Here is a 14,324-nt window from a genome sequence, read left to right on the forward strand (position 1 = left end):
TTTTGTAAGAGAAGTCAGAGACTCCTGCCGGAACTCATGCAGCTCGGTGACTGTCGAGCAGGGCGACAGCAACATGTCATCAACTGGAGCAGAGGGAGGTGACTGGGAGCTCCTTAAGAGCATGAGCAGCTCATCCAGCTTCTCCTCAAATGCATCCATCCGCTGTGCCATGCAGGTAATGGTTGTCCTTATGGCTATGGAAAAATTAATGATTTTAGTTGTAATACATTATATACTTGCATATGTGAACAACTTAAGTGAGTCTTCTTACCTCTTATTTCCATCTCCTGTGTGATGAGTTCTGCTGTTTACAACAACAAAAAAGTTAAGTTACTCTCAAGTTCCTTGTCATAAAATTGTATTGAGTTAGAAATGGAAAAATCAAAGCCACTGTACCTTCAACCGGGTCCCAAGATGAAGTGGCAGGCCGAGCTTGCGTTACAATAGACCCATCCAGCTCTGGGCGACCGGCTGGTTTCCTGTGTGGTGTTGACTCATCTAAAAAGAAAGGAGATATGAATATTGGTCAGTCCATTTATGGCAGGTTTCTTGTACATGCCATTGCAAAAGATTAACCTATGCTGTTACATTAGGCATCGCTAAAAAAATAAAAAAAACTTGCAGGTGGTGGAGGCAGTGCAAAGCCTCCACCACCGCGCAATATGCAGTCCATTTAAAGCGTAATTCTCGGCAAAATGCAACCTATGGTCTTTTTGTGAATGTACCCGAGTCAAACTCGCGTTTAAAAGCATAAGATTGACCATATTCTCGTTTTCGGGTCAAATGGCCTTTTGAATGGGAGAGCTAGGGGCTACTATGATCGCATCAAAATCACTATTTTTAACACACTAAGAAGGCTCGACACAACATGAAACTTTGCTCGAAGTCTCAACAGGGGCTCTACAAATGAACTTGAGCATTGAGAACATTGTTTGTGTTCATAGAGTTTACTAAAAAAAGGTTTTGAACAACTCGCTGCTTGACTGGCAATATGGCGACGAGGGGGAAAACAACTGCTAAAGTGAGTTGTTCAAAACCTTTCTTTTTGGTCAACCTGATCAAAACCGGAATATAACAAACCCTTCTAGGGAAAGGGCTTAAGGTTAAACTCCAAACTCTTGCATTTCAACCACAACATCATGAAACTGTAACGTATTTCACTTACTTTTTTCGTGAGATCGTGATGCCGCGTAGTGTAGGTGATGTATCCAACACGGAGGTCAGGACGGGACTTCAATCGGTCACCTGAGAGCAGAGGCACTGTCTTCCCCCTACTGGTGTGGGGGCGTAACGGTTGGATTTGTACACTGAACAGAGCCACTTGTTTGAAGTGAAATGAAAGAAGTGAATATTCTTAGTTGTGAAAATCGTTCTATTGATATTAAATTTTTGTTTTAAGTATTTTCACCTAATACAGTTAAAAAACGAAATCAAGCACAAAAGTATTGTTTTTAGCAAAACTGATAAATAAGATAAACAACATAGCTATTGCTATGTTGTTTATCTTACTTAGATTTTATAAGACCAATCATTTTTGAGTGAATCTAAATCAAGTTACTGCAAACTTTTTATATGCTACTTCAAAAACTGAAATGGAGCTGGTTTAAATAGACATTTCAAAACCGCACTCAGAAACACCAAAAACAACCAAACGGGAACATTGTGTGGAGGTACAGTGCAACCACAGGAGAACGTTTCAGTTGGTTGGTTCCCTTAACGTTTAGGGAACGTTATAACCCTGAGGGAACGTTCCCTAAACGTTAGTTTTTGGTTTGGTTTGAACTAACCTTTAGGGAACCAGAAACTAACGTTCCCTAGACGTTCTGTGTTAGTGGGGTTAAGTTTGGTGCAGTATGGGCACATTTTGAGCCTTTACATTTAAGTATTATGAGAAGTTTATAGCAAGACAGGATATTACCACGCACTACAGTCAAGAGCGTTAGAGCTGATGCACAAGCCACTTGATGATTTGAACAACTTTGCTGACTATTGTCAGTAATATGTTTTGCACAGGTCACTCCTTTAAATCATAATAATATAAATGTCTTGTACCAGTTTGGACCCAGCTCTTCCTTCTGAGCCTGTAACACTTGTTAATGTAATGTTGGTACAACACTTTTCTTTGTCTCCTATTGAGCAGTGTTGCTTTTGAAGTTTAAGCAAGCCACTCTATCCTCAAACACTTTTCCTCTTCACTTATTCACTCCCTTTTATTCTCTCTCTGTTGTTTTCTCTGTGGATTATAACAGTTCACTAGAACTCTGCTCTCTTTAATTCATGGCCCACTGTACCTTCAGGGATATAGGCCTACACAGCATAATGAGGGAAGAGGATAGGCTGCTCTTTCTCTGATTGCATGCTCTCTTCCCCCAACTCTGTTTTCTTTATCAAATACTCCTAGTAGCCTTCCCAGCCCAATCAAAAACTGTCTTGTCACTTTTGTTGACTTATATAGTCTTTCTCTCCTGCCACTTTTCAGAGTTGCAGTATTGTAGGGATGTTTTAATAATGATACACTTAACTCACGATTTGATACAATTCATGATTTTAAGTTCACGATACCATTTTCTCACGATTCTTTTTAACAGAATGAAATGGCTGAAAAATATTCCTTTATTTATATAAACTGTGCAAAACAGCAGATGTGTCCTTATTAAAAGTGCAACTGAAATAGTATTTTATCTTAAATAAAATTAAAAAAAATTAAAGAATGGCTTGTTTTATGTAAGGACATATTTTTAAATTTAAATGATTTATTTAAAATGTAATAACAACAACTCATGACAACAACTTTTTTCATTGTGTCATTTGCTGTTAAATGACAAAAAGAAGAAACACTAGATGGCAGAAGGGTATTTTACAACAACATCGAACGAAACACAAGCTTACAGAGCTGGACCCAAAAATCCCGTCACTGTTGTTTACATATACAGTATATAATGGACCAACAGATCCCGTTGCTCTGGACGGAAACCAGTGAAGGATATTAGAAGCACTTTTCCGGTGAGTGCTGAGCGTTACTGCGCAGCCTCCAACTGAGAGAGACAACGTAAATGTGACGTGAGCAACCTGTCTGAAAGTTGTAAGTCTTCTGGTAGCTGTGCCAAGAGAAATCTCAATCATTCCCAATCTTGCAGAGATGGAGAGCGTAGGTATATGTAAGGAGATAACATGGACACAGGCTAATTATTGCTAACTAAAATGCTAGTTAACATTAATGATTAAACTTAAACAGCTAATGTAAGTCGAAACTGCCTGCGAGCTTCTCTTGTACTATATGGTAATTCCTCTACTATGCGACAGCAAGTCGCGTGGTTACGACACAATCGTTGGCCTATTTTTATAAAAACGTCTACTACGGAGCCATAACGTGAGATACAAGGTAATGGAGCCTTTTATACATTGTCGTGTTTCTTTAGAAATAAACAATGAACAAAAAAATCTTTAAACGCTTCAGATGTAAAGTTATTCGCTCTGTCTGTCTGTTTTGTTTTGCTTCAGACAGCCAGTGTTTCACCTTTTCATTAGACATATTCAGACCCCCCCCCCACACACACACACACACACACACTCACTCATCTATCTCTCTGCTTTAATTTCTTCTACTCTGCCACCTTTTCGTCATCTTATCTACTGTCCTCCTCTTGTCATTCCCCTCCTACTCTTTCCTGCTCTGTATAGGTTGCTGTCGTTAATGATATGTTGTTTTCAAATCTGTGATGAACATGAATCATTGTGAGCTGAAGTGGCTGATAATTGGGCTTAATGATGCTTTTTGTATCCAGGCAACAAGGTACGTTCAGTTCTTTTTTAAGCTAATCTACTTTAAGAGTGCATGCCATGCAGTCCCGCTGAGGCTGAAGAGGTCAGACACACACACACACACACACACACACACACACACACACACACACACACACACACACACACACACACACACACACACACACACACACGTGCCTACGTCTACGTTAAGTGAATCAGTAGGTTTTTTTTAGGAATAGCTCCAAGCATAATACAGAGAGCACCAAGGGCTAATTGGGTAAATGATGCATCCCTACTGAGGAAAATTATATAAATGCTGAAAATGTCTTACTTTTTATTTGGTTGAGGTAGGAAGGATCTGAGTTTATTTTTTGTCTCCAAATGGTTTGGATGGATGGAGCACCAGGAAAAACTCTCTGGTTGAAAGGTTCTCTTTTACCTCTGACTACACCCCACATCAGTGGAATGGGAGTGGCCAGAAGTTTTCTTTGTTACACCTGTAACCACACCCAAAAGTTATGTCACGGTGTACTGACCACATCCTGGAGTACACTACTACATCACTGCAGCAAGGTCAGAAGTTAAACCACTAGAGGTCTGCAAAAAAAAAAAAAAATTCAGGAGGTGTTAAGTTACTCTTTAAATGATCTTACTTTTTCTTCTAAATGTGATGGTTTTTATTTTTCTTCAAGATATAATTTTGCTACTCAATCAGCTGGATGCAGTCTCTATGCTGATTCTCTCCACACAAGACTAGCGTGACTTTGATCAGTTCTTTGGTCAGCTAAGCCTCCTTTTATGCATTTTCTGAGACTGAGAGAATAAATTGCTGGCTCTTGAAGCTGGAATGGATTTTATTTTTTCTGCCCTTTGTGCCTCGTTTTTATCTCTCTTCCACCGAGCTGTAATCTCACTTGTTCTTGAGTCTCTGTAACAAGATACTGGCTTAACTTCAGCTGTTGCTTAACCCTAATGTTCTGTTTTGGGGCTTGAAGACCTCGTCTTTAACAGCACAAAAGACATACAACAACATTGTTTTATCAGCTTGATATTACTTGCAATAAATAAACAGATATTAAAGTGTACTTTCAGTATTCTGCTAAAATACAACGAACTGCTTGCTGAATTAAAAACAAATTAAAGGAAATAATTTGCAACATTCTTTTACTGAACAAATTTAATGATTCTGATGCCAATATTTGTAATGTAGCGAGGAGTTTAACAACTGCTGGAATGGCATGTGAACGCTGAGTCGGAGATTCAATGTCATATTTGATTTCTTCCAGTAGCCTAACTGTAATATTGCATTGCTGCTTAATCTGTAACGCTTAATGATTAAGTGTGATCCTTGTGGCAAAAATCCTTCCAGCTCATCTCCTTGACTTATGTGTTCGTCTTGCTCGGATTACTGCTGCCATTTCACCAGGACGCATTTGCGAGGAAACCCGCTTGCGGCTGGTTTACACCTGCTTTTAAGAGGTGGACAATTTTCACCGCAAAATAGAGGTGCGCTTTTTGTAGTTTTTGTACATACCGCGGAATACATAATTAGGCGCACTTTACGCTTCCCCTCCCATCTCTTTATGGAAAACTCCCACTTTCCCCTTGACCCTCCCGTGAATGCATATGCATGACACGGAAAAGCGCAATTTGCCATTTTCAGTTCTCGCGACAGGCATTCTGCGCTTTTACCTTAGTGCGCCATGTTTGTACATACCTCTCCATGCTTTTACGCGCACGTAGCCTGACACGCGCCTGAAGTGGGCGCAAAAGCGTTAGTACATGAGGCTATGAGCCTTGACTTCTAAAGCTCCCCTTTGTCCTGATCAAACTCCTTCCTGAGCTGCACAATCTCTGCAAGTCACTCCCCCAAACTATCTCATCCTCTGCTGGCAAAGTATGTTCAGCAAAACTCCTCCTGAGACATTGTGCCGTGAAGCTACCTCTGCTCCAGTTTCTCAATCTGTTTCTCACCCTTCTTCATTTTCTTATCATGTCCTTATAATCTTCCTGACTGTCAGTATTCAGTGTATATTTGGCACAATTTTTCTTATGAGTTCTGTCCACATACATATCCTGTATTTTACATGCATACTGGGTTTTATTTGTATTTATTTAAATTATAACATTTGCTGTTTTTGCTCTAAAAGTGTTTTGATGTGTTAGAAAATGATCAACCAGCTTTAATAATATGCCAATAATATCATACAGTAGCAACTATTGTTTTCAGAGATACAATTTTCCAAGCCTCACCGGCGCGAATCCCCCTCGACGACCCATGGAGTCAAAAGTCAGACCCAAAGCGCGACGATGGCGAGGAAAACGTCAGGAAAAATTGCAAGGCGTGAGCTGCGAGGTCTGTAGTAAATCAAAAATGCAAGATTCCCATATACATTCATTTCAAACATCCATTTTAAAAGCACCAATGCAGTTTTTGGGGGTGTAATAGACATCGCCCATTTTGACCAATCAGTACACCATTGCCTCAGAAGTGGCCCTAGATTGTACCCTCCAAATTTTGTAAAAATCACGAGCTCTTAATTAGCTATAATCTTTTCGTGTTTGTGAAGCCCCCTAATGGCTGATCTTTGCCAAATTTGGTTCAGAGCCTCAAAGTTGCATGGCAAAACAGAATCTCAAGTTTCGTGTTGATAGCGTTTACTTTGGACCAGACATGCTAAAGTTTGTGTTCGGTCACTAGTAGGTCTTGCATATTTTGTGATTGTGCAAAAATAAAATCTGCGCACAAATGGGTGTGGCCTACGTCTTGTGATTCAGCTTCATTCAAGGAATTGAAAGGTTGTGAGGTTTGTGTGTAATGTGGAAGTTGTAGGCCAAAACGCATCTACCGTGATTATAGCCCCACCTGGTGGTCCACGTGTAATTTTTTGGTACGTGAGGCAGGACGCATTCTACATCCACCCTGTAAATGTGAAGTCGTTCACGTCAGTGTAAAAGGTGAATCCCAAAACAATTATTAGGCCAAGCCTATTTCAACTAATCAGTACACCATTGTAGACGTGGCCTCAGGAGTGGCCCTAGAAAGTACCCTCTAAATTTCGTAAAAATTGGATGAGCCCTTCATGAGATATAACCACTTTCTATTTATAGCGCCCACTATTGGCCAATCTTCACAACTGTGAGTGTGATAATGTCCTGCCAAACGAGAATCTTAAGTTTTGTCTTGACAGCATTTACTTTATATGAAGTATGCAAAAGTTTGTGTTTTGGTGGCATTTTTTCAACGGAGCAGAATTCTTTTGATAACTTTTGTCAGGTCCGTCTGTAGATGCCAAGTTTCATGCAGATCAAACGCATGGCCTAGGAGGAGTTAGAAAAAATTAGGTTACGATATATCGCGATTTTGCTGCAAAAAAAGTCTAGGTGGAAATCAATGTGACCTAGGTCATGTGAGAGTGTGAGCTACATTCAGGGAACTAATGGATATAAGATTTTTAAATGTGTGGTGCACGGTATGGGAGTTATAGACCAAAATGGGTTTCTTTTTTATTATAGCGCCACCTAGTGGCAGAAGTGTTTTCATTTTTGTGCCTGAGGTCCCACACTCTTAGCGGTGGAAAAATAATGAACTGAAAAGCGATTACAATAGGGTTGCCTTGCATACATGAGCTCCCAGCCCCCTTGGGCTTGGAAGGATTTGGTATTTGGTAGAGCTAAAACACATCTATCTGTTTATTCTGAAAATTCATGTGAGTCTGGTTTTATTGTTTTTATTTATATAATATATTTTATATATTTACAATAGCTTGCCCATTCAGGGCCAAACAGAAGCCATGTTTCCATCCACACTTTTTTATGCAAATTAAGTAATATCGAATGAAAAATGCCTTATGAAAACAGTAAAATTCAATTGAATTTCATGAATATCGACACAAAGTTTATACATTCAATCTCATCAGATTTCTCTTAATTGGTAAACAATTTATGTGATAAACGCTGATGGAAATGTTATTTGACGTTTTAGGTTATTTTATTGCAACCCACCACAAAACGAAGAAGTTGAAGGTAATTTCCGCCACATATTTCCGTTTTCTTCGCAGACATGGTGGTTGTCAACAAAGACAGATATAAGTGGACGAACGAGGAGACGAGAGACATTTTAAATTTAATTAACGTGCAAAATATAACCGCTATTTTAGATAGCAAAAATCTGAGAAATGCCATGATTTATCTGCATCATCATAGCAATGTTTTGATAGCGTTGTCTTATTATAGCTTAATATGTCACTATTAGCTGGCACATAAGCACTATTACAACTTGTGCAATATTAATCAGTTGTACGTAGACTGCGCAATCTATTTCAGCTAGCAAACTTTGTTCGCAAATGTTAGCTTGAATGTTGTGCAATTCATTGCGAAAATTAATGGAAAGACCTTAATTAAAATGTCTTAAAGGTCCCATGGCATGAAAATTTCACTTTATGAGGTTTTTTTTAACATTAATATGAGTTCCCCCAGCCTGCCTATGGTCCCCCAGTGGCTAGAAATGGCGATAGGTGTAAACCGAGCCCTGGGTATCCTGCTCTGCCTTTGAGAAAGTGAAAGCTCAGATGGGCCAATCTGGAATTTTCCCTTTATGTTGTCATAAGGAGAAAGGTTACCTCCCCTTTCTCTGCTTTGCCCGCCGCCCACAGCTGCCCAGAGAATTTGGCCCGCCCATGAGGAAATAGAGCTACAACTGTGGCCGCAAGCTGGTCAAGGCCACACCATGGATGTATTAAGAGAACTGGATACAGTGTTTGGCGGGAAGCCCCGTACATTCCAATGAGAGTGCTCAAAAGCGCATAAAGCAAACATGGAGCTCGGCTCTTCCGCATTGTTGGCCCATAACGCTGGTTGGATCACGATGGGCATGCGCACTAGCAACAATTTCTTTGTGATGTCGTAGCAACCAGTAGCAACATGCGCGTTCATGAGCTCCTCTCTCGTGTCTTGTACAAGTGGCGAACTCATGAACTCGCTGTTTTCATTGTCTAAAATATTCACTAACGTTAAACATTGTGTTTTCGTTGTTCCCGATTGTTGACATGCTTAGCTAAATAAACGATAGATGTATTTAGCTAGACAACCAAGGAGATTTAATAACTATGTTGTGCTACTAGCTAGCTAGCTAGCTAATAACTAGCGCTAGCAGTTAGCCTGCAGTTTCGTGAACAGAGCTCATCCATGGCTTCATCCCTCATCCACGTTACAAGCTTTACAGCATACAGCCCTTGGATGTATCATAAGAGAGAACTAAGGCGATGTAATCACTATGTCTGTAGTAACGTTATGTAGCTAGGCATATAACTAGCTATGTATAGATCTTAATACAGTCATGCTAGCTATCCCTGATGTTAGCAACTAGCTAGCTAGCCGATAGCCCACCAGTTTGGGAAACGCTAATGACGTTACATCCACGTAGCTAACAGGCTTTACAGCATACATACATCCCTCGGATGTATCATAACTTCATAAGATAATACCATGGACGTATTAATAGAACACATGGTGAATTACAACCATTAGCTATATCCATTATTACAGCTAGCTACATGAGCTCGGGAGAACAGTCATGTGAGCGGGCAGGCGCAGTCCCGTGGCTCTGCTCGCGTCCACTATGCGCGTTCATCATGCCAAATTTAATAATTCTGGATTCGCTTCTAGTGAATGTTAAAAATGTTAAAAACGTGACGTTTTAAACAAGGCCCTTTCAGTGTTCAGGCTGGTAAGTTGATATACCCAGAAACAAATTATCCGCTGAAATGTAGACGTTTCTTTCGCCATGCAAAGTCTATGTGAAAAGTCTTTCTGGGCCATGGGGTGCAGTACCACCGTTATCCGCTAAGCCCATGGTGGCTTTTAGACTTGACGCTCTTCCTGGGGGCTTGGGCCACACCCCCACTCTCCACCTTGCCCCCCCTCTCTCCACGATAGCATTTAAAGCTACAGACACAGAAATGGCACGTCCTAAAGAAAGCTCATTGTGGGACTGGCTCGTAGTGTCTGTAATTCTGCACCAAGGCTGAATTTTGGGAAAGAGACTTCAGGTACAGTATTAGGGGACCACTAAGGCCTATAAAAGCATCCAAAAGCAGCATGTCATAGGACCTTTAAATCTATTTGACATACCAATTTGACAGCAAAACAGCATGTGACGTCATTGCACATAGGTTTTTATTTCACTTTAAAGCCATTGGATGGAAACACTTTCACCGGCTTTATTTGCATGAATGTTTTTAGCGAACTTCAGATAATTCGATTGACAAGTGGATGGAAACAAAGCTAGAGATAGCAACATAGCCTTGGACTCTATTGTTTCTAATTAAAACCATGATATCTAGATTGGTGACACAAAATAGCTCTAGCCATTACTGGAATTTCTGTAGTCCATGCATGCGTGCAAATATTTACTAAAATCTTAACCTCCAAGATAAACATTCTGTTGTCTGTTCAGTTATGGTATTAGCTTTTCACTTTCATGAATTATGGACAAGATCCATGTGTGGCAAAATGTCATGGCATTTGGGCCATATTCTTGTGTGTGTGTGTGTGTGTGTGTGTGTGTGTGTGTGTGTGTGTGTGTGTGTGTGTGCGTGTGTGTGCGTACACATATCATTTCTCATACTATATTCATACCACATGCCTAAACAGACAAAGACGAGCTAAGCCAATAGCAGGAATACCATATACATTCAGATATATGTGAAAATACAAAGATTTTCACAGATACTGTGTGCACACGCACAGGCATTCACACACTATTCCGGCTCAAACAACAGATTGCCAGGAGATAAAAGTAGCCTGAATTTCAAACATGTTAGATATTATATTCTGAGCCAGATCAGCTGAAAACAGACCTAAAGGCTCAGCCACATGAATTCCAAATCGCCTCTGCAGCCCCAAATACCACAGATTAGATGACCCACTTAGGGGTCAGAGATATGCTGGAATGATGAAAGTATGAAGAAAGTGATGTTTCGATGTGCGTCAGAAGCTCTCAACCATTTCCCCACACAATGCCAACCAATCTATTTCTCTCAAGTTTCAGTATTTCCTTTAAAATGTTGTCCCTTAAAAGACTGTTTACAAATATAATACAAGCAACGTATGACAATAAATGACAGACACAACTCCAAATTTAAAAAAACGGGTGGAATATGAATGATTCCACAAAACAATAAACTAATGGTTTTTATTCATTTGTTTTACATTAGTGATAAAATGATAAAATCTCACAGCGCACCTGAGTGCACTTGAAGGCTCCACAAGTAGGTCAAGTTATCTGATTCTCAGATATTCAGTGCATGAAAGTGAGGATTTTGAAAAGCTAAATTGTGATGAGATCTTAAAGGTGTTGCAAAGTGCTTTTTATAATTGACAGAAAGAAAACATGAGTTAAAACGCATTGGAAAATATTTTGGTCAGTGGCCAGAGTAGATAATGAGCTTTTTTGCGTGTGTGTTTGTGTGTTTGCGTGTGCCTGCCTGTTAGTTCATCCCTGTGGTGAAGTGTATATTTTTACACCTCGTTCTCATTTCTGTTAATTGCTCTACTTGAGTGCAGTTGCCAATACATTTGATACTGATTGTGTGTCCGTGTTCTCATTGCCCTAAAAGGCACTTTTTTATGCAACTCCTTTTTTTCTCAATCTGGGGGCACAATTGCTTCACTCGTCACTCACTCCTTCCCTCTTTTTCTCATCTGCCACCTAGGAAGCCTGCTTATTTCCCAAGTTGGTGACTGAATGTATACATGAATTCTTCCCCTCTCCAAGTCTCATTGAATATTTATGTCTTTCTCTTCCTTCATTTTACTATTTCATTTTCGCGTTGTTTTCTCTTCCATATCTCTCCCTATCTGTCTGTAACAGTGTTTGTCTCTTACGACTGCTCTGCAGGCAGTGGTAACACTGAATAAAGTTGCTGGCAACTGAAAAGAGACAGATACATTTGAGGTGAATAATGGCTCTTTGTATTCAGCAGGAACACTGTTCCTGTTCTGTCTCGCTCTGCCTCGCAACCTGAAGCATCAGCAGCATACATGAAATTGTTGAAAAAAGGAAAAGTTGCAGACCTTTTTTTAATGTGTGATGCGGGAGTTCCTCGGTCGCGTTCACGTCGTGCAGAAATCCATCCCGTTGTGTTTGGTGTTTTCAGCCGAGCAAATCCAGATCTGTTGCCCCTGCTGAGATCTTCCCTATGAGCCTGTCCGCTCCCTCTCGCTCTCCCTCTCTCTCTCCCTCTCTCTCTCCCTCTCTCTCTCTGTCATTCAGTGTGACACACACACACACACACACACACACACACACACACACACACACACACACACACACACACACACACACACACACACACATGCGCTACAGCTGGAGTAGACACTGTCAGATGTGGATTCTCTCTATGAATGGGTTCACATTCAAAAGGGAACACACACATACATAAGGTCTCTAATTGAGAGGCTGTAACTAATGAATTATGTTTTTTTTACTTAAGAAGTGGTGAAGAGAAAAGAAGAAAGAGAAGAGTGGGAGTAGTGCTCGCTCCAATCTCATTCCCTCTGTTGTGACTCCCTCTGTCTCTGCCCTCCCTCTTTTCTCTCTGCTGCTCATCACCTTTCAATAATGACCATATTAGTCATTGGTCAAATCTATTCTGTCCTTTGTGCTCTCATTTTCACTGAGCAAATATATACAGTTAACAAGATTTTCCATAGTTAGTTAACATGGGCAAACAAATAGCTAGATTAGTAGACATGCAGCCAGATAAATGCTTGCATATAATTGACCAATAAATTAATATTTTTCATTACATGCAGACCTACCCACACACCCAATCAACCTTTTGTTTCGCATCTCTCCAGTGTTTGTGTAAGGGACACGGCCTTGCTCTCAGCAAACTGCGTTAGTATCCACAGTGGTGAGCAATAACTGGCTACCGTTGTGCTGGCAGCGCTGCTCAGATAAGACCAGATAAGAAAATCGGCAGACGAATGAGAAATTAGTTTATTTTATTTTGAACATGTTAAAACAAAAATATATATATAATAAAATAAAAAACATAATAAACAAATAACATATAAGAACATGTACATCGCAGCACAATCTTCCAAAATGATTGTAAGTGATTCAAATAAGATGTGAAAGGGCAGCCAAAGAAGAAAAAAAACTACCTTTAACCTCTCTTAACAGTATGTCTCTAACTGCAGCTAAGCACATCTGTTCTGTGAAAGTGCACAAATATGTTTCATACAAATTGAAAATAAAAGCATGAAACTAACATAAAACAAGATACTTTTACTTTTTGCTCTCCATACTTTTTTGGTGGAATAAAAAAACATTCTGAGATTCATCAATCAACCACATACAGATACTATTCTCAGATGCTAAACTGTTTGTGAGCAAAAATCATAGGATAACCCAACAATATGGACTCCTCATTAGAGGGTCAGTTCACCCAAATTATAACAAAAAATATTTTCTCACTCACCTCACGGTATCTAGCAAAGCAGATAGTTTGGTGTTTATTTGGACAGATTTTGACATTTGCATCGGCAATTTCTGCCACTACCCCAATACAATGAAGGTGAATGTGTTTGTGATACTGAAAGCATTGTAGGCACAGTGGTGCTTTGAGTTGAATGCTAATGTCAGCATGCTAACATCCTCATAATAATGACGCTTAGCATGTTGAAGTTTAGCCGGCATACTGTTTACCATGTTCACCATCTTAGTTTAGCATTTTGACATGATAACATGTGGTAATTAGCAGTAAACACAACGTACAGTTGAAGCTGATGTGATTCGTTCCACAAGTATTTGGTCATAAACCAAAATACGGTGTATGTGACCTGATTATGGCTAGATGAAATGTCCGGGGATCACCAAAGTTATTGGAATACATTGTCTCGGGACGTCGTTTGTACAAAGGTCTGTGTCAATCCATCAAGTGGGTGTTGAGATACTTCACTGAAAAATTGAAAGACAATTCCTGCTTGTGGATCTGGAGAAAAAGTCAGAGGATCACTAAAATCAGTAGAATTTATCCTCCAGTGACCTTGAATATCTGTTGCGAATTTCATGGCAATCCATCCAATAATCGTCAAGATATTTCATTCTGAATCACAAATGCCAACCTGCCGATGATGCTCGAGGAAAAGTCAGTCACCAGAGTCATTGAATTCATCCTCTGGGGGCCATTTGTATCTGTCCATCCCATAATTGTCAAGATATTTTACCAAAATGGTGTGCCCACCGACCGACAGATGGGCCAACATACTAACAGACCAACATTGCCATCCTAAAGCCATGCCACTATACAGGGTCCAACACATTTTTTTCCAGATCAACGTTTTACTGGCCTCGAAAAAGGAGGGCAAAAAACACTTTTATAATAAAATATAATAATTTATTAATCATATACATTGTAATGATTCATCCAAACAACAAACAAAAACCTATTCTGCATCTACAAATATGCGTTCAGTCAATTTAGTTGGATTTGAACTGTAATTATTTCTAGTTATTATACAGTAATGCTTGTGTTAATTTACGTGAAAGG

The sequence above is a fragment of the Sander vitreus genome, chromosome 13 (genome assembly GCF_031162955.1).
Source record: "Sander vitreus isolate 19-12246 chromosome 13, sanVit1, whole genome shotgun sequence".
NCBI classification, from domain to species: domain Eukaryota; kingdom Metazoa; phylum Chordata; class Actinopteri; order Perciformes; family Percidae; genus Sander; species Sander vitreus.